Source organism: Corvus moneduloides, chromosome 3 (genome assembly GCF_009650955.1).
Source record: "Corvus moneduloides isolate bCorMon1 chromosome 3, bCorMon1.pri, whole genome shotgun sequence".
NCBI classification, from domain to species: domain Eukaryota; kingdom Metazoa; phylum Chordata; class Aves; order Passeriformes; family Corvidae; genus Corvus; species Corvus moneduloides.
The window spans coordinates 8121112-8143361 of record NC_045478.1 but is presented as its reverse complement, the minus strand read 5'-3'; the positions used below and the strand labels follow the sequence as shown (position 1 = coordinate 8143361).

The following is a 22250-nucleotide window of genomic DNA, read 5'->3' as shown; positions in this document are numbered from 1 at the left end:
TTCAAAGGTAGGGGTAAAGTTTAACTCAGCAAATGTTTTGCCTGCCTAAAAGTGGAATATGCAATCCAAACTAGTCACCGAGGCTCCCTTGAGAGAGTGGATCTCCATGAAGCACTTCCACAAGGTGAGTCATCTCATCTAGGATAAGATGATTTGCCCCTTGTTTTCTGTCACTTAAGCAGTTTCTGGCACGTAAGTGCCATTCACCTCTAATGTATTAGGGCTACTTCATTTCCTTGAAAGCCTTCTTCAAGGGGTTTCATAAACGGCTTGTTTAAATCCAAAATTAGTTATAATAACTGCCTTCTTCTGCCTTCAATTCAGTTCAAATATTTGTCAGAGATGTGTGATTTTCTTTTATGGCAGCCATATTTCTTCTGCTTTAACTTTTTATACCAATCAAGGGGTTCTGTAAACAAAACAAATCTTCATTTATAATTCAAATTTTCTTTTAATACTGAAGCAAAACTGAAATCTACAATTTCTAACACTTTTTAAAAAGGTGATTATACTTCTCCATTAAACTCCTCAGCTGGAGTTGATTAATTTAATGAGGGATTATGTCTATTTTGACAGCATTTTCTTTAAATTCCTTCAGCATGTCATCCAGTCTTGATATTTTGTCACCACCCAGCACCTTTCAAGAACTTTAACCACTGCTGCCACTTCCTTTTATCGACTCCAAAAGTTATTTCAGGAAACATATTTTTCCATCATGCTTAGTGAGAAAGACAGTCTGAAAGAAATGCAATTATTTCTTGACACCTCTAACATCTCTAAGCACATTAATTTATGATAGTGGAGTGCAGGTTGAGGAGGTGGAAAGGAAGCAGGAATCCAGATCCATTCCTCTTGAGTATTTGAAGATACATTGGAACTGCAGTTCCAGAAGGTTGAGGGAGGTGATCCTGCCCCTCTACTCAGCCCTAGTGAGGCCACATCTGGAGTGCTCTATCCTGTTCTAAGCTCTGCAGTACAAGGAGGAGCAAGTCCAGCAAAGGGCCGTAAAGATGATTAAGGGACTGGAATGTCTGCCTTACAAAGAAAGGCTGAGAGAGTTGGGCCTGTTCAGCCTCAAGAAGAAATGACTGAGAATGGAGCTCATCAGTATGTGCAAGTATCTGAAGGGAGGGTGTCCAGAGAATGAAGGCAGGCTCTTCTCAGTGGTGCCAAGAATTAGGACACGGCAGTTCAAAAGTATAAGAATTATTTTGTGCGTTTGTTGGGTTTTTTCAGTTCAAAGTGTGTGGAATGACATGCAGTCTCTGCAGCTGAACAGAGCAGTGTTTTTGTGGCCTGTGATGCAGCATAGAAGCATTTGCATAGCATCATGGAGCCACAGAATTGTTTGGGTTGGAAGGGACCTTAAAGATCATCTCATTCCAACCCCCTGCCATGGGCAGGGACACCTTCCACTAGACCAGGTTTACCACAGCCTCATCCAGCCTGGCCTTGAACACTTCCAGGAATGGGGCAGCCACAGCTTCTCTGGGCAACCTGTGCCAGGGCCTCACCCTCAAAGCAAAGAATTTCTCACTAATATATAATCTGAGTCCAACCTCTGTCAATTTAAACCCATTCCCCCTTATCCTGTCACCCCATGCCTTTATCAAAAGTTCCTCTCCAGCTTTTTTGTAGGACCCCTTTAGGTACTGTTCTAGTAATTAGGTTCTATTAGGTCTCCAGTTTGGGTTGTTTCCACATGCAAAGGCTGTGGGGACAGAGTTGAAAGGCTCTGTATGGTGCAGAGTGCCCAAACTGAATGTTCAAAGCATTGCAATAGACTGTTAGTTATGAAGAGTACCAGTGTACCAGAACCTGGCAAACAAGGGCAGCCTAACAGTATACTCAATGTCCTAATTTCTGTTTGAGATAAAGAAATACAAAGAACAAAAATCTACTTTTTCTTTTTTTTTTTTTACAGATGTTGAAGGGGAATATGCTTTTTTTTCTTTATGTCTTTACCACACATCATGAATTTAATTCAAGAGTATTAAGCAGAATCTCCCATGTTGTCATTTAGTCGTTTTCCCCACTGTATTCCCAAGTCACATTTCTACTGTTCCTTTGTCATTCTTCATTGCATTTTTCTCTCTCTTTTAACCAGTAGAACAATCTTGGATTACAAAAGGAGGAGTTATACTTCAAAATAGAAATTAACGGTTCAATGGAATGTCTCCAATTCAGGATTTATGTGTAACAAGACAATGTATGCATTCAGTGTTTTCGTGGATAAAAGCAAAATACTGCAAAGTGATTTCCCTCACATTTTTCTAACAAGTGCTCAATTAGCCTCATTGATTTAGAGATAAATGTCCAAAAGAAACATCTCTCATTTTATTCAAGAGTTGAACTGTCGGTCTAAAATACAATCTCTCCACAGCCAAACTAAATTAAAAGATACTACAGTAATCCCAGGAACTTAAGTAGATTTGAAGTGAAAAGAAAATACAGCATAAGTTAAGTTTCATAAAGCTTCATCAGCTCTCAGGGTTTTTTTCTTTCTCCTTCTTCTCATTTTTTAATCCTTACGATAAAGGAGATCCTCTAAGTATGGAAAGAGATTTATCACAGATGACAAAACTCTGAAAGATGATCATAATTTCTGTCACTTCTCTGCTATTCCTTCCTCTTAGACCTAGCATAAAATTTCCCGACAAGTTTTGTAATGACCTAGCAGGTGCTGGTTGTGCAGCTCCAGGTAGTGTCACAATTCAGACCCACCATGTACTGATAGCTTTCCACCAAGAGCTATAACATTACTCAGGTGACCTGCTGTGATTTGCAGTCTGCCATTGCTGTATATGTTTTACAATAATGCTTTATAAGTACACTGCTGCCTCAGCATCTGATAACTGAACCATTCCCCATGGATACATGATGAAAAATTTTCCATGTTTAAATTATTGTGAAATATTGTCCCTTCTTATCTCCCAGATACATTATCCCCACAAATACTATAAATGCTGTAGGAAAAGGTTTATCTGTTCTAATTAGCATGTGTGGAGGAATGAAAACCTGCATGATTGCATTTTGTTCCTCCTGAGCATTTAATCACTATGTGTCCACTGGAAAAAAAAAAATCTTTAGCTTGGAAATTATCAGAATGGTGATCAATAAACATTTTTAAAGACTGAAAATAGGAGTGGGAAGAGCTGATTAGCTAAGGCAATGTTTAGTAGGATACAGAACCTTGTATCCACAGTTTGTGAATTCAAACCCAGTTTGTTAGTGGAATCTGAAAGGTTTATTAGAACCACAGCTTTCAAGACCAAAAAAAATACCTTTTGATCAAATATTCTGAACTTACATAAAAAATACCTCTTTATCCCTTCACTATGAATACCTTTGTTTGGTCAAATTGTATGCCTCAATATGTACAAAAATATTGAATGGATCACAGAAAAAAAAATTATTTCAGTCAAGAATAAGTACAACCTTTTCTATTTTTCCTTTTTTTAAGAGCCATTGGACCTGTAATATCAGGCAATCTCTTTACATTGCTGGACTTGTGCTGTACAGTCCCCTTCATGAAGTAGACCAGCTGCTTTTTCACCTCATTTTTCTGGGTCTATTCTATGTTGTCTTCGTTTTTCAACATTCATTAAAAACAGATACGTCTGCTGCATGTGGTGCTCTTTCCAGTTCAAGTCTCCCTCACCTCTCCAATCAGTGTTTCATTATTTATGCTCAAAGGGTCATACCACTCTTTTTGACAACAGAATTCTGTTCAGTGCTTGTGTTGACTACTTGCTTCCCTGTTGTCTTTACAGGATCCTTTTTTTTTCCTGACACATTAGTTATTTATGGTCAATACCCTAAGAATGAGATCCAAGTTATCTAAAAGTCATACAAGAACATGGTAGCTATGAAGTACAACTCATTTCCTGAACTTCAATTCATGGGCAACTAAAATCACCACAGATCTCCCCTGATTGGGTTAGAAGGCCCTGGGTAGTGAAATTTTTTCACCCATCCATGTTCAGAAATGCTTGTTCTTTGGAAATGACCATGGCACCCACCTGTCTCACAACTGATTTAGGTAAGTGGTGAAAGAGTTGCCTTGAGTTTTGAAACAGATACAAGTATTCATTGCTCCAATACAGTATTTTCATGGCCTTGTATACTAATTTGCTTATTTTTAATACATCATTTTGCCTAAACAGCTGTTCTCCAAATCATAATTTTGCATTTGATTATCCCCCACCTTAAATACAAAATAAAAATAAGACTTGATAATAAATCATAACTTTTACCGTATTGCTAATTGATATGGTATTGATATTTATCACTTGCATTGCACTAATGCAAAGCTGCAGGGTCTGGAATCAGGGCCCTTCTGTGCTGGATGCCTGCCATATACTTAATAAAAAAGTGTAATTCCCTGCTCCAGAGAGACTACTTTCTAAAGATAGAGTTGGATAGAACAGGTGGAAAAAAACAAAAGTAGACAAGGCAATAGTGAAACTATCATTTTTCATCTTACAAAATTTGAACTGTTATACTACACAGCAATTTAAATCTGTTTTCCCATGTACCAAAAGCAGTCTTTTTTTCTAGTTTCAATAACTACCTCTTTTCCTGTTAGATAAAAATGTTTATATCAATCTTATTTCATTGGATTTAATAATTTCTAAATCACTCTCACTGAAATATAAAAAGGTGTTGAGCTTCTTTGTTTAAATATGAAACATAGTAATAATCACTCTTTGGTGCTATTCTAATTAGCTAGATGTCCCCATGGAGGATACCAAATGCATACTAACTCAGGACAATTAGAAAGATGCTAATAAATGCAACATCATGGTTCCTTGCAGAATGCAAAACCAGCATCAACATGTAACCTAGCAGTTTGCAAAGAGAATTACCACATTTCAGTAGCTGGAACTTAAAGCTCTCATTGGGATGATTTCAGGAGACAAGGACTCACAAAGCTTATCAGTTGATATTCAGAGAATTACCTTTTCATCTGTTCTGTTGATGTTAGACTGCAGAGAAAAAGAAAGTTACCAATATTAAAAAAAAAAAATAAAGGCAAAGCTGGTGAATGAGGAAATTTGTAAGTGCTGGGACTAATTCATAGCTAGCAAAACACAGCAAAAATCCTCGAACTGCCATGGAATTGCAATATCTTCTGTCAATGTTTGTAATGTATCTGACACTGAGTGTAAGATAACAGACTAAAAATCTGGAAATGAGGAAGAAAAACACACATCAGTTGGTGGGCAGATGGCTGTTTCATTTTTTTCCCTTGCTTTTTCCCAGGATCACCTTTGCTTCAAACAAGCTGCAATGCTGAGGACAGCCCAAGAAAGAGGACACAGGTGACATCGTGTCCTGTGGAAGCTTAATTGTCCCTTCTGCACCTGCTTTGAGACACTGTACACAGCTCAGCAGGGAGCTCCTGAAAGGTTCCTTATCCTCCAAAAACATTTAAGGGTTCGCTACACAGCCCACAGAATCCAATAGAAGTGGTCTTGCAGGCTTCAATATTCCTTGGATCAGACCACAAGAAATAATCCAATTCAACCTATTTTTTAAATTATGATAGTTTAAATTATTGTATTTGTGTGTTACTCCAAAGCAGCCCTATCCCATCAAATATGACTTCTAAATTCAGCAAGAATCCCTTTTTAACTTGTCATATCCAAAGAGCAAGGACAAAAACTCTGCTGGATTTCAAAATTAAGCCTTTGGGACCAAACATTGCTGTCTTTCTCTATGAGAAGTCCCCATGGCTTTCAGTCCATCAACATGTCCAATACCCAAGACAAGCAATTAAGAACACGAAACAGTTTAAAACTAAGGCACAAGTTATAAAACTGCAGTATACCTTGGAGAACCAGGCAAAATATTTGCTATTGTAACTTTCCCATCTTGCCAAAATATTTGTTATCTCAGAGGCAGCACTTTTCAAATCCACACTCAATGGCATCCATAAGGTATTCCCACTGGTGTCAAGCTGGCACCATAAAAGTGCAGTAATACTCTGGGAATCCAGAATAGGACTATAATAAACACGTAGCCCCAGAACAGAACAAAACCAAAAGCTCCAGGTGGTGCTAAGAAATATGTATTTATGTTACAAATATAAGTCCTGATCCCATTGTCTTCCTTCAGGTTAAAAAAAAATCTCCCAGACTTTTCATGTAATACAAAACATTTCATAATCAGAGTAGTATTCTTAACTGCAAAAATTATTTAATCCTTATGTTTTATTATTATCCTATAAATAACAGAGTTCTTGATTTAGCAATTCTTTCTCAAACTAAGGAGTTGTCTACCAAAATAATTCCAGTTTTTCCAGTCAGAATGCTTATGGCTATATGGACTTCTTAATTTAAGGTTTCCAGAATTGGGGCCCATTTTAAATGAAATTGATAAAAGAGAAAATTGCTACTAACCTAATAATGTGAGGACAACTATGAGCCATAGAGAGGGTATCTTAGGAGGAGGTAAGAGGTGAGGCAGCTCTGATTTTGCGTGCAGCATATCATCTGAGGTGTCCAAAGCAATCACTGCTATTCTTTGTTTAAAAGCAGCACTAAAACCCTGCTTTCAGAAATGGCCCATGCAAGTTTAAGGAAGTGACTTACTTGTTTATTTGCATCACTGGCTAAGAGCAGTTTTCCCTGCAGGCTATAAACCCATACATTTGTGTCCCGCCTAAAATCCCATCACTTTCAGATGGGATTTACAGATCAGCATGGATGAAGGTGTCCTTGACTGTCAGAACAAGGTGGTCTTCCTCCTATTGTGTCTCTGTGGGAAAGAGAAGAGATACATGCAGAAATTAAAGGCGCTATGGAAATTTCCAGAGGAAAAGAGTTCTGGAGTGGCCTCCGTTGTACGTCCTCTCCTTCATTTTGTACCAGCACCGATCAATGGACTCATTGCCTGCTGTAATTCCCTGCAGTCATTACTTTACAGGTGAGTAATTTATGGCTTTGTAAAGGGCTCTGGGATGTTTGATTATGTCAAAGGTGTTATTGAAGTTCAGATTGTAGTTGTATCCTAAATAGGATGAGATTACCACTGGGAGTTATATCATTACTTTCGCTAATTATTTACAACACGGTGCCAATCACACTGTAGGCACACTTGCAGCAGAAGAAGAGATGATTCTGTGTAGGTGAGCACAAACCCTATTAGGTGATAAGCTATCCAAAACAGTGCATGGCATTGACCTCCAGTGGCAGAGGAAACAATAGGCAGAACAAGGAAATACAACATCAAAGACATTAAACTAAGCTCTTAACTGGAAGGGTTAATTTTCAATGTGCAAATTTCTCAGTCCTCATCTGACCCAAGCTCCATGTCTCATGGGAGCGTGGAGTAAGGGGTGGGACAGACTATTCCTGAGCCACAGGATCGAAGGGTGAGTGGAGAACTGCTGTGTAAATGTTTGCCTATGGGGACAAATTTAGCAATTGTGGGGGGAAGCCTCCTGTTTAAGATGAGAGAAATTTCAGGGCCTTCCAGCTAAAGTGGCAAGAAAAAAGAGAATGAGACCTGATTATTCCCCACAGGACTCAAGTTCTTATCCCTACAGAGTCTTCAGTCAGAGCAGGAAAGCTCATACCACATGGTAATAGTTTTCCAATATGTCTGTAAGCAGGCTGGGTCCCGGGGGATTACAAGTGTGACAGCATCCTTCGATCCAGCCCCAATGACAGAGACAGAGGAAAGCAGTAAAACTTTCTTTTTAGTGGCATACTCCAATGATGTAAGAACTCCTTTTCCCTCAGAGGGCTCACATTAGCATTTTCTCTCAGTCCTGAAAGTAAATCATGCCATTTATTCACAGTCTATAGCAGGACTCCAACATCACCTTTCTGAGCTCTCACACCCTCACCTTCACCTTTCCCATCTGATGCAAGCAGCCCAAATTTGCTAAGGGAGCCACAAACTGCAGTTCACTCTTTTCTGTGGACCTTCCTGTCTTCTACTAGGTCTACACAATTCCACCGTTCTGCAGCTTCTATTTCTCTATCCATAGGAGGGACACAGTACAAATAAGTGTTCAGAGGGACGTCAGCAACAGCGCCATCACTGGGGACAGATTCACAAAGTGACTTTAAGCATCATCACACCAACACTGTGGTATTTAATAGTCAGGCACTGTGCTCCAAGACTCATCAGATCTTAAGAGATATCTTAATCTTCTCTTTCATTATTAGCAAATAATTATTTGATATTTGGTAGCTCATGATTCACAGAAAACAAATCCCTCCAGATTTGGGGGGAAAGGAATTCTACTGTGTTTATTCTGCATATTGCCTAGCCTCTACTTTTGATTGTGAGAACAGGTTTTGAGGGATTACTTACTGTATTTGGAAGAATTACAGGTTTCAACTTTCTAACTGAAGAAAAGGAAAATCTTCTAGGCTACTAAAAATTAGAGGGTGCTGTTGAATGCATAAGACAGGACTTCCATGCCAAAATGTAACTATAGAGTGTATTGGAGATTATATTAAAGTCACTCTGAAGAATCAGATGGATAAGAATAGGAATGAAACACATTGGAATTCTGTTAATATTTTTCAGTGTTAAATCTTACTTTCCTGCACACAGAGGGCAGGATACTTTCTGTCCTACAGTTAGGAAACTATAGTTGGGGAGACTGTGGAGTTCCAGGTTGGAATGTGAAATGCCTAGGCAATGTCCTTGGATGGCCAAGAAAAGAACAAAAAAGCAAACCTGACGTGTGATGGATGTGTTTTTAAGACATGCAACAGGTCAGCATCAATGAAATGCAGAGGCAGAGAAAAGCATCCTGTTATTTTTCCAGGAAAGACAACACATTGAACAGTTATGTTTGTTTTGGCCATCAGATCTGAGTAGCAATTATTACCTGACTATTAAATATCAGCCTATTTGGGAAAGAGCATGTCCATTGCTAGAAATTATAATTGGATGCACTAATAAACCACAGGAATGATACTCTTTCCACAGTTTAGCCAAAGAAAAATCATACATAAAACAAGAAAAGAACAAGGCAAACAGAGTTTAAGGAGCCATCAGGACACAGAAAAATGCAATAGAGCAGAAACACCTTTTCTAATGGAACAAATCCACACCTGTCAGATTCTGAACAATGCCTGGGTCCACCTTCAAAAGAGTTCTATGATAAGAAAGGTATCATAGTATGATAAATATCCTAAGCTGGAAGGGACACATGAGGATCATCAAAGTCCAGCTCCTGGCCCTTCACAGGACAGTTCCAAGAATCACACCACATGCCTGAGAAGTAGAGTGTGGGGAAAACAACTTCAACAAATTAATGGACATTATTCAAAATAAACAGTGATTTCAAAAATTACACTTCATTATTAAGCCTTATTAAATCCATGTGTCTATTTTCTTCCAAGACCATTTGCCCTTAAATTGACCAAGGTTTCTGAGAATCATGGATCTGAAAATGATTATGCTTGAATGACTACATTCAGGGATTCAAAAGTCATCCCAGAGGCCTCAGAAAGTAGAACTGATAAAATATGTAGAAGAACAAAGTTTCCCAGGAGGGCTGGCTACAGAAACAACAGGGAAGGAAAATCTAAGAAAGTCAGAATTGCACTGGGAGATAAACACAGCAGCCTGTTGAACTATCAGCACCAAAGTTGTCTAACTGGTGTAGAGCTGGCAGGATCCTGGGTTAAGTGATCAAAAAGAAATCAAAATTGAGCAGCTTTCAAAAGAAAAACTTGTTAAACAGAGGTGTTCTACATCCTTACCCATGGTCATGACTATTGCTGCCTTTACTGCCTGTTTGTTGGATTGAGCAGAAATAACAGCAAATTGCCACTTTCTATGAGGGAATTAAATACCAAAGATTCATCACTTCCTTCATTAGTCAGGCATGGGCTGTGTCTACACAGTGTTTTTCTGGCAGAAGCCATCTCAGTGTACTCACCCCCTGAGCCAGCTCTGATTTGGGTGCCAGAAGTCATATTTACCACTGAATTGAGCCCGAGAGAATGAATTCTGCCTCCCTGCAGGCCTTATCAGCTTGAGCACACCCCAGCCTCTGCCATGGCTGCACCACTGCATCCAAGCACAAGTGGAGACCATCCATGTCCTCCTGTAACATTCTCATGGATGCATGTACTGAGACCTTTGTGCCAGAATATAAGAATCAGTAGGAAACTAAATGTGGCATTGCTGGAAGAAGAAGTTTGGCCAGCTGGAATAGCATTAAGACCTACAAATGATTTCTAGCTGGCCAAAAAGTGCTTGTGTGGGTTTGACAGAGAGGCAGAGAGGAATGATAGGGGTACCGTTCCCTATAGGACAGTGCCAGAACTGGACACTTCATATCCTTCTCAAATGTCCATCCAGTGATACATCCCAGCATCATTTGCTGCTCTGCTTAAACTAGATGGACAGCACAGACAGGTTGCATCTGCAAACATGGTAAAAACACTGATGTATTCCAACCAGTGTCATAGAACTGTGTTTATAAAGAATCAATGTTTCATAGTCAAAAAACTATTTCTATGCCAGTTTTGAGAGGCTCAGTAACAGCCAGGGAAGCAGTGGAGGTGGCTGTCATTCATTGTTATGATTCAGTCACAGAACCTTGAATGATTATGGATTAGCAGAGAAAAATTACTGATGGGCATGCATTTCCACTCAGCATCCCTAAATTCTTCTCTGGAGGATGTAGAAAGAAAGCCTGATTATGATGGGTGACCTTATTTTCAGGGATGTTTTCTGGACAACTGGTTCAGTTTGTTACTAAAAACAAAAAGTGGGAGTTGTGCACCATAACACAGATATCTAAAACTCAGAAGCATTAAGTCTAACCCAGGCACCTAGGGAGAGAAACCAGCAGTTCCATTAGGCAGTTCATCCCAACCTAAAAGATCTCTAAGATAAATCAATTAAATCGCCCCCTAGAAGTGCTTATTTTTCTCAGTTAAAAATTTCAGAGTGGTTTGCTGAAATTTAGGTGTTTAATTTTGATATATCTAAAAGGAAAGAGGACCCCCATTCCTGGTTAAGGCGATTCAACAAGTTTCTTTCTTACAACAAGAAATCCAGTGTTTTAAAATGAGATTTGAAATATCAATAAATTATATCTAACATAGGTAAATAGGAAATAAATGAATGGTCAACAACTTAAAATATAGGTGACTTCTCAGAAAGTTAGTTGAATGACTTAAATGTTAGGCATAGCTAGAACTTCAGGAAATGAGGATTAGTGTTCACAGGTATTAGGAGGAGGGTGATATTAGGTCAGCTGTAAGTTTTGTTTCAGGAAATGTAGATGGAAGAATTCTCAAGAGCGATATAGGAAAGCGAAACATTTGTCATAAATACACCTTGATATCTAAAACAAAGAAGTGCTATATACCTGTTCTATGTCAACTTCATCTCTTTCAAAGTATTAGCATAAGATTACATCTTATAAAAATAAAAAAACTTTAACACATAACTTAGATCCAAACATTTTTTTAAAGAGCTGAAGAATGCTTTTAGTTTAATTTTAAATTTTAACAGATCTTAGAAAGCTGGGATACTGACATGTCTACCAAAATAATTCCAGGGTTTAATAAGGGGTAAAAGAGATAACCTAGCGACCATTGAAAAATTTCTTTGATGTGCATGGAATAGTTAAATGAGGATTTTATCAACAAACAGTGGCTAAACATATAATTTATGCCACTCAACATGGTTTTGTAGAAATTAAATCTTGTCAAACATATTGTCTTTTATGACAGGATTATAGGCCGTGTTGATAAAGGTGAATGTGTTGGCAAATGTTTTAAGGCATTTGACTTAGTGCTACAAAACTCTTTGGGTTTGAAAACAAACTTGAATTGTGCAGAATTAACAGGCTGTATATTAGATAAAATTAAAATATCTCACAGTGTTCCAAAACTGGCAATAAAGAAATCAGTGAGCACAGGTGCTTCTACAAGGTTCCCCTCAAATAGCCATTGCTCCATTCATAGAAGGAGCAATGGACTACAAAGAGTATATGAACAAAACAGAGCAGGGCAGGGTAGTAGGTAGCAAAGATGAGGCTCTGGTGCAGAGCTACCTGAAATGTCTGTTAAAACAGTTAAATTGAACAAAATTTAAGGACACTCAAATGCAGAACAACGCATCTGGGGAACAGGAATACAAATTATAGGTACAGTGAGACTCTCTTCTGGAAAGTAGTAGCTCAGAAAAGGACTTGTGAGTCATTGTAGATAACCATCTCAAAATAGGCTCTCAAAGTAATGCTTTGACAAAATGGTTAATATGATCCTTAGTTATATAAAATGTGAAATTGTAGAGAAATTAAAAAGAAAAAAACTTAGACCAGAGACTGGAAAACAAATATAAGGATATGAGTCTTAAAGAGCTCAACTTAAGTTAACAGAGAAGCCTAAAATCTGACTGAGGTGTTAGTACAGATCCTTGCACATGAAAAAACCATCCAGTAGTATGGTTTTCAAACTTGCTGACAAAATCATAATTAGACATAATGACTGGAAGCTGGAGTTAGAAAATTTAACCTTGAAATAAGACACAATAGAAAATGAAATTTTATGAGGAGAGGTGCCAGCTCACAATTTATCTGAGTTGTTAAGAACGGTTTAACTGGCTTTCTGATATGGGTGGTATAATTCAGCTTTTCAGAGAAGTTACATCTCCGGCATGAGGAAGGATTTAGGTTAGACAGCCATAGGCCACCCTTCTGGCCTTGAAATCTGTCAAACCAAGAATACCATCTTCTCTACCACCAATATTTATGTGCCGTAGGATAACCAGGATTACCTATGTTACTCAGCATAATCACTACGTGGGTAGATATGCACATCACCAATGACTGTATTCAAATATCATACCTCAGGGTTTCAGTCAACTGTCCAATGGAACCCAGGAATGTTTATTTAAGTAACAGTACACTGGTTAGATGTAATCTGTTTGCACTTGGTGGAAGGGGAAATTTGATTTTGTGTCTGTGTGTTTAACAGCAAAACCGTTACCTTTCTTTGTATGGCTCGACAGACTACAAATCACCTGTTTTCTTTACTCTTCTACTTATCCTTTAGGGCATTCAGCTCTTTCTGAAAGTCATAGTGCTTTTCAATCAGTAGGTAAACATCTATGCATTTAAGTTTATTTTTAACCAGTATAGTTTCTCCAAGGCATCCTTCTCTCACATGTGGCATAATCATCTGTGTTTATTACACAAGAACAGTGAACACACAGGTGTTGTGTTGCAAAACTTATGGTTTAGTCCATCCCCAAGTAGAAATAAAAGTATAGTCAGTTTATTTTTCTGGAATTCTGGAAATGAACATTTACTTTTAGGTCTCAGAAGAGGGATTTTTATCTTTGTATCTGTCACCACTACAGAGGACATCCAGGCTGAACTGACCTCCAGCAGGCATCTTCACTGCCTGAAGGCTGTGTCTACACAGGTACCTGTGCAGAACCATTGTTTTCCATGTGCTAGCACAGGTGCTTTGTGTTTGGAATACCATTAACATTAGCAGAAAAGTGATGCCACCCATCATCTCTCAGTTGGCTCTGCAAGACTAATAGGCAATACAACTTCTTTTTAAACACTGTAGTAAGAAGACATGATCTAAATACACACAGCAGGCAGAAACATTGGGTAGGAAGGTGCCGTTTTCAGCCATTCTTCAGTGAAACACCATCTGTTACAACATATGCAAGTGCAGTTACACATCCAGTTACAGGAGGTGAGAAGGGTAATTTTCAGCCTGAGAAGGATGAGTTCTGCATGCTCATCTCCTTTCACCACGCCTCACCCATTAGCACCAGAGTCAATCTACCATAAAAAGAAGAATCACCACCATTTTCTGTCTCCCCCTAATGGAAAAGAAGACTCAAATGCCTTGCTCTGTACAGGAATAATGGAGCAGGTGGTTTCTAGATGTAGATCAAAAAAGTTAATTTCAAAAGTAACAAATAATTGGAAGAATTTGAGAGCAGGAGAAATTCAAAATGAGACGGGAACCAGCAAAAAGAAAATTAATATATAGAATTAAAAATAAAATTTTAATGAGCCTGAGCTTCCAGTTTTCTTTATTTGAATATTTTGACAGATACATTATTAACAGTAACCTTATTTTCCTAGCTGAAAAATTAACATAAACAGAAACACAAACTTACAATGTGCCAAAAAAAAAAAAAAATAGAAGAGTTATGGTTTGGAGACCCTTTCTTTGTATGGAAACACTAGACTCTAATTTAATTTAAAAAGAAACTGAAAAAACCCTAGTTTACTCAGCCTGACAACTCTCCTCTAAAATATTATTTCCTCGCTGATTACAGAAGCAGACAATTGGTGCCCAAACAATCAAAGAAGGTTGTATTGTCAGCATGTTAATCATAGTGTTTCTTAGCAACCATATTTTATTTACAAGTAACAATACTTCTTCAGAAGCCTGTCATATTTAATGACAAGTATCTGTGGGGGAAGGACTGGAATATGTATGTGCAGCTCCCACCTCTGATGATAAGCAGCTTGTGAGGAGGACAAAGCAATGCTTTTGCTGATAACAAGGTACTGATGGCAGTGGATAGAGAAACCTCTGAGGAGGTGGGGCAAGGGCTTGCACAAAACAGGGACTTGCCCTGCTAGTTTTCTATGCCCACTCTGGTTGGTGCTTTTCCCCCTGTGAGTCCATAGGCTCCTCTACCTTACACTCCTCACTGTGAACTTTTTAAAAACTTACAAGATAGCCGAGGAATTTGGGTATCAGAACCTTCTTGTCTCTTTGCCCTTGGAGCTCCCTAAGGACCAGGTTCTGCTCCCAGTACTTTTTCAGCAGCAGACAGGGGACAATGCTACATCTTCCATGCTTTCACATCACAGTCAGCAGCAACAATCAGTGCTCACATCATCTGTTAAATATAAAAGATGGTGTCTGAAAAATTCCATTTCACTCCAAATCAGTTTTCTTCTGCAGTTGTAAAACAGTGCCTACTCATTGTCTTCATGTTGAATATCAACAATTTGGGGTATTTCAGAGATAAATTATAGATAGAAGATGCAATTGTCAGAAAAAAGAGAGAGAAAACCAGAACATTTTGTTCCTTACTTAGGAAGGACTGCATTACCCAGTAAAAGTCACCTCAGCTCATGTTGATCTATTACAACATCCTATCCCTATTCATGACCATCACAAGATGCTTCAGAGAAAGCTTTAAGAAATGATAAAAATAATCTGCTTCCATAAAGATTTCAGCCTAATGCCTTGGAGTTAAAGTCAGCCTTAAATCTTTAAGCAGGAGCTTTTATTTTTCCTTCCAGAAATGGTGGTAAGAGCTTGTATTCTAGAGGTCCTTGTTATCTATCTCTTAAAATCCTAGGAGTTCCACCCTCAAATGCTGGGTTGCTTGTCTGTTCCCTTTTTTTACCCATTTTGAAATAATCACCTTTACATTTCAACGAATATCTTCATTCCTGAGATATGAGGAACAACAAGCAGGTTGAAGAATCACATCAAAGCACGTACCAGTAACACATCTGTGGATTGCATGAGATGCTTTTGTTTGAAGAACTTATGTATGATATACACAGCAGAAGGACAGCCTGGACATCACCATAACAATAGTTTTGTAGAAAGAGTTGAACACTGGAGCTAGAGTCCTAATAGCTCTTTTGTTCACAAAAACCTGTGCAGACTTTCAGAGACATACCTCCCTCAAAAAAGGAAGAGTGGAAGAAGAGAACATCAGCCTAGTTTTTTCATGATTTTTTCCTGAACATGACATTTTTTTCAGATATTCTGTCCTTTCATGAGAGAATAAAAACAGAAGGAGGAATGAAACTTAGGGATGAGTCTGAATCAAAAGAATAATTATAAACCTGGGAATTCAGGCTCATCCTTAAAAGAATTTCCAAAACGACAAACTGCTAGTCCAAACCCTCACAAAACCTTTGTAGTTTAGGCCTGCCCTAAACAAATATTCCCATAATTTTAAGCTTTCAGCAACAGCTGGAAAAGGAAAGACATTCCATGTAAAGCATAAGCACTTGTAAAACTGTCTCTGACCCCTCAGCCTGCTTGAATTAGTAAGCAGTAATTGCAAAAAAAAAAAAAGTGTAGTATCTAAAACAGTTCTGAGAATTCACTCTTGCTTACCAACATATGGGAACCATTACTATGAAATTACTTCAGAATTATGTCAGATGATGTCTACCCAGAAAACTGAGGCATCCACAGCGAAGGAAAGGGCAGACAGCAGCAGAAGATTTCTGAGGAACATAATAGTCCTTCTTTAGCCGCAGTCCCACGACGGAGCCTCCCGTCTCTGCATTCATTCCCCAGCCACTGCTGGGAACACTTCGTGGCTCCACATGGTGAAATAGACATTTATATTCACTGTACTCCACTATCCACTGGGGAAAAGAAATGCCAAATCATAACTGCAGATCCCACCCATAGCTAGGCAGCAGTCTGCAAGCTGCTATGTGCAAAGAATTCAGCTATATCTGGCCCTAATATACACCATCAAAGGGAAATAACAAGCCCATTTCACCCTCTCCGTCAGAGATCTAAACAGGGACTAATTCAGAACAGAGTTTATTATCCAGCTGCCAACCACTCACCTTCGAAGGATCCTTGTGGCCACCAGTGTTCCTGCACTGGACCTGCAGTAATTATTTCAGATCAATAGCAACACCTTGCAGGGTTTAGTGTTTTCTCTCTCATAGTTTATTTGGCTGTTAATGTTAGTGCTATGGTCAAATAACAAAATGAAAACAAGCAATCAACAACAAAAACAAAGAAGCAAGCAAACAAACAAAAAACCCACTAACATTTCAAAGCACAGATAGTGAGTGATATTGCCAATGAAATTCAAAAAACATATTGAACAAACCTGGCTGTGGAACATTTTAATAAAATTGAAAGCATCAGGAAGCTTTGAAGTCTTCCAAGCATACAGAAAAATCTGTTATTTACTATTGCAGCATCAAAAGAAAGATCCACCAATAGCCTGTACAGACATCAGGAAGAAAGGCTGTCATGGTTTTTGTTTGCAGTTTGCTTGTTTTCCTTAAAGTCTGTGCTAAAGGAAGAATCATGACTCTTTATAATATAGCACAGCCCTCACGTTTATTCCAGGTATTTTTTCTTTGAAGATCACTAGGGTACAGGAGTTCTTACATTGACTGCAGACATACATGAGGTTAATATCTTCCTGTTTTTACAAAAACAGGAGGGGTAGCATGACCACAAACAACAAGTCTAACAAATATTTTTCTGGCATTTCATTGTACATTGACTTTTCAAAATATCAGCTCTGATTTGAACATAAGAAACAGCTTAAATAAAAATAATTTGTCCTTTTAAAGGCCATTCAATATTTCTGCAGAAGAATCTAAACTGCAGATTCTCAAGAGTTTGAAGTTCACAGTAATTTCAGTAGAAGTCACAGTTGCTAAACCTTTGAGTGTCAGAACATTTATATAGGTGTCTGAATAAACAGTTTGCTTCATTGACCATTGACCAACAGCAAAATATAGAATCTTAGAATTGTTTAGGTTAGAAAAGGCCTTGAAGATCATGACGTTCAACCATTAACCCAGCACTGACAAGCCCATCACTGAACCATGTCTGTAAGTGCCACATCAACACATCCTTTAACACCTCCAGGGATGGTGACTCTAACACTTCCCTGAGCAGCCTGTTCCAGCACTTGACAACACTTTCAGTAAAGAAATGTTTCTTAATATCTAGTTTAAACCTCCCCTGACACAACTTGAGGCTATTTTCTCTCATCCTATACCTTGTCACCTGAGAGAAGAGACCAACACCAGCCTGGTTACAACCTCCTTTCGCAGAGTTGTAGAGAGCAACACGGTCTCCCCTGAGCTTCCTTTTCTCCAGGCTAAACACCTCCAATTCCCTCAGTTGCTCCTCATCAGGCTTGTGCTCCAGAACCTTCACCAGCTCTGTTTCCCTTCTCTGGACATGCTCCAGCATCTCAGTATCTTTATTGCAGAGAGGGGTCCAAAACTGACTGCAGGATTCGAGCTGCAACCTCAGCAGTGCCCAGCACAGGGGGACAGTCACTGCCACACTATTGCTGACACAGCCCAGGTGCCATTGGCCTTCTTGCCCACCTGGGCACACCTGGCTCATGTTCAGCCGCTGTCACCAGCACCCCCAGCTCCTTTTCCACCAGGCAGTTTTCCAGCCACTCTGCCCCCAGCCTGAGGCAGCGCAGGGGTTGTTGTGACCCTAGAGAAGGACCCACACTTGGCCTGGTTGAACCTCACACCATCAGCCTTGACCCGTCAATCCAGCCTGTCCAGATCCCTCTGTTTAGCCTTCTGACCCTCCAGCAGATCAACACTCAAGCCCAGATTGGTGCTTTCTATACATATACTATACATATATTTATAATTACTGTTATCACTTAGAAATATTATTCATCATTATGATAGAGGAGGCACTGCCACTCTCTGGACCTCATGCTCTCTGGACCTGCCAGAGACCTTCAGGGAAGAGGGGATGGTGCAGATAAGAACAAAGGGAGACAGTTTGCTGTTCTACCTTTTTTCCCTGTATCAGGTCTAGATAGACAAAATTGCATAAACATAGACTGGTTAGAAGGCACTTGAACTGATTATCTAGTTCATTTTTCTTCCTATAAAGTAACTACTCTAGCTGTCATATTCCCAAACTATCTTATCTCTGCTTGCTGAGCCTGTTCTTTAATACTTCTAGTAATGAACATTGTGACAGGTTCTTAAGGAACCACAATGCTTACCAATTCCTACTATGAGAAAAAACATTCCTAAAATTCTAAGCAAACTTCTCTGTCTGCAGCTTGAGATTTATTTCTTGCCTTACTCTTCATGGCCATAGGAAACATTCTTTTTGTAGTTTTTTTATGTATTCACACACTGATATAACCTCTCCTTTCTGTCTTGTGTCTTCTAAGAACACCAAACACCCCATTCTTTGTAGATTCCCAAGCTTTCCTCATAGCTTCCCTCTGTACTCCCTCCAGCTGGTTCACTTCTAAGAAACCATAACAATGTTGTGAAGACTTGCATTGCAAATTTTATGGACTATGCTGCTGTTTATAAATCCCAGTGTGATGTTTGACCTCTGTGCAGCAGTGTAGTGGGCTGACCCTGGCTGCATGCCAGGTGCCCACCAAAGCCACTCTGTCACTGCTCTCCTCAGCTGGGCAGGGGAAAGAAAATACAACAAAAGTCTCATCGGTTTAGATAAGGGCAGAGAGAGATCCAGTAACTGTCATGGGCAAAACAGACCCCATTTGGGGAAATCAGCTTAATTTATTACTGATCAAATCAGAATAAGGTAATGCGAAATAAAACCAGATCTTAAAACACCACTCCCTTCTTCTCAGGTCAGGCTCAGCTTCACTCCCCATTCCTCTACCTCTTCCTCCCAGCATCACAGGGGGATGGGAAATGGGGGCTGTGGTTGGTTTATCTCTGCTGCTCCTTCCTCCTCAGGGGTAGGACTCCTCACAGTCATCCCCTGCTCCAGTGTGGGGTCCCTCCCAAGGAAGTCAGTCCTCGATGAACTCCTCCAGCTGAGTCCTTTCCAGGGCTACAGTTCTGCACAAACTGCTCTGGCATGGCTCCCTCCACAGGCTGCAGTTCCTTCAAGCACAGGCTGCTCCAGCATGGGTACCCCACAGGATCACAAGTCCTGCCAGCAGGTCAGCTGCAGCATGAGCTTCTTTCTCCATGGAGCCACATGTCCTGCCAGGAGCCTCTTCCAGCATGGGCTTCCCACAGGGTCACAGCCTCCTTTGGGCTGCAGGTGGATCTCTGCATCCCCATGGACCGTCATGGGCTGCAGGAGCATAGCTGCCTCACCACAGGCTGCACCAGGAGCTGCAGGGGAATCCCTGCTGCAGCACCTGGAGCACCCCTGCCTCTCCTTTACTGACCTGGGTGCCTGCAGAGCTGTTGCTCTCACCTATTCTCATTCCTCCCTCCAGCTGCAGTTCCACAGGTTTTTCACCCTTCTTAAATACCTTGTCCCAGAGGTGCTACCTTCTGGCAGCTTCTCACAAAAGTCACCCCTGTAGCCCCCCTGCTGTCAGCAACCCAAACCTTGCAAAGCAAAAACAATACAAAATTAACCTACATTTATTTTGTGACCCACTGTAATGTCCAAATACTTCTTTGCAAGACTGTTACCTGTCTTATCTCTGTTTTTCTTATTGTATTTTCTCAGCTGTTTATTCCCACCTAAGTGCAGAACCATGCATTTATTTTAATTAAATTCTGTGTTGTTTTCAACACTATTTCCCTAAATTGTTGTGATAGTTTTGCATTAATTCTTATCTTTCAATCTGTTTGCTGCCTCTTTCAGATACATTTCACTTGCAGGTTTAATAAGCATATTTTAACAACCTGGTATTGGATTATAATGAAAACATTGAACATACTAAGCCTAGGATAGATCTTCAATTCATCATAGCAGTTTGACAGGGAAGCACTGGCAACTGCTCTGAATGTAGCATCCCCAGACACTTTTGTCCCCACTTTACACTAACCCCAACTTGCTCTTGTTATGTGAGACCCTGAATAAAGCCTAGCTATATCATGTCTATACCCTTAAGGCATCTTACTTCAGATAAAAAGATTTTGGATTGATCTGATATGGTTAAATCCTGACAAATGAGTTAACATTCACTGCATACTGCCAACAAATTTACTACTTACTCATTTGGTGGTTTTAGGTGCCCTACAAAAGTACTGATTTCTTTATCTAGTATGTTCCAACAAAAAGAATTGGCTCATCATTCTATAACCTTCCCTCTTGATCTATTTTTTTTTTATTTTTCTTATGTTTGCCCTTTTCCAGTCTTCCAAAACTTGAGCCACCTCCACACATTCTCAAAATATACTGAGACTGCTGGGGTTGCTTTAGCTAGGGTTTTCACAAACCTGAGCAGGATTTCATGAAGGCTGGAGAATCATAAATTTCAAAGTGTACTCAAAGCAAGTCATTGATGTTAATTGTGACAACAGTCTGAACACCATTGCCTTCATAACATGCAGCACAGAAGAGTCATGATTCAGTCCTTGCAGCCTTCTCCTGGGAGAGGCAAGCGATGGCCAAGCTGCCCACAAAGCTCCTGAAGTCACAGAAAATCTGCCTCAGCTCTTTCAGTATCCAGGGTACCAAGATTGAGCCAAACCAGACTCCAACAATAATCTTCTACTCAAAAATGTTATTTCAAGATGTGGAAATCATGTTTTCCCTGCATTTTTGCTTCCTCTCAGAGTCACAGAACCACAGAATGGTTTGGGTTCAAAGGGACCATAAAGCCCATCCAGGTCCAACCCCCCTGCCATGGGCAGTGACACCTTCCACTAGACCAGGTTGCTCAGAGCCCCATCCAACCTGGCCTTGGACACTTCCAGGGATGGGGCACCCACCACAGAATGTGAAATAACAAACAAGCTGAGCTAACCTTTTAGCTCGGGTGTAAAAATTAGGCAGTACTGAAGGCTCATAACTCAAACTTTTTTGATAAAAAGATTGTTCAGTTTCCATGCACCAATGTTTTTCAATCTTTGAAAATATCCAAAAATTATATATTAAATGATCAATTTAAAAGCTAAAATGTATTTTTAAAAATCAAATGTCCCAAGCATTGGGACTATTAGACTTAGGGAATTTCATGCAATTTTCGTTTGTGCATAAAGATGATTATTTTTTGAATGTAACAATTTTTTTTAAGATCTCAGCCTTATTGATTGTGGAAGAGACAAACAATATCTCCAAACACCATGCTAAGTCTTATAGTATTTAACTATTTTGATCTAAATATTTTGTAACATATTATTGAAAGTACAGTGACAATATTCTGATCCCACCTACAGGGAAGAATTACATGTTCTTTGCATTCAAGTTTGACAGATATACTCCACTGGCATATGGGGAAAATTCCCATTATCTTTAATAAAGGTAAAGCACAAATGTTTTAAAAGACAAGGCAACCTCATTTTTTGCGAAAAGGCACAGCAGCAGGTGGGAAGGCACAAAAGTGTTTTTTAGCTATATCCAGCTTCAAATGTTCATAAAGACAGCTGATGGAGTGAGTTTAAATCTTTTACATCACTACTCACTGAGACAAAGGACTCACTAACATCACTGTACAGGCCAGCCTAAAGTCAAATTGAAATTCTATGACTGTGAATGAAGTCCTGTAGAAAGCAGACAAATAAACTGTAGATTTTGTGAAGAATGGCCTGAGACACATCTGGGGAA

The 22250-nt window shown here is 39.4% G+C and overlaps 1 long non-coding RNA gene across 1 annotated transcript; it reads right to left on the bottom strand.

The window, feature by feature from the left end:
• Positions 1–7689: 7689 nt before the first annotated feature.
• Positions 7690–21397, bottom strand: LOC116441825. Its single transcript, XR_004239251.1, has 3 exons — positions 21266–21397; positions 18799–18802; positions 7690–7701 (listed from the first exon to the last, which is right to left on the bottom strand). It is a non-coding gene; the product is annotated as an uncharacterized LOC116441825 (long non-coding RNA).
• Between the last annotated feature and the right edge of the window lie 853 nt (positions 21398–22250).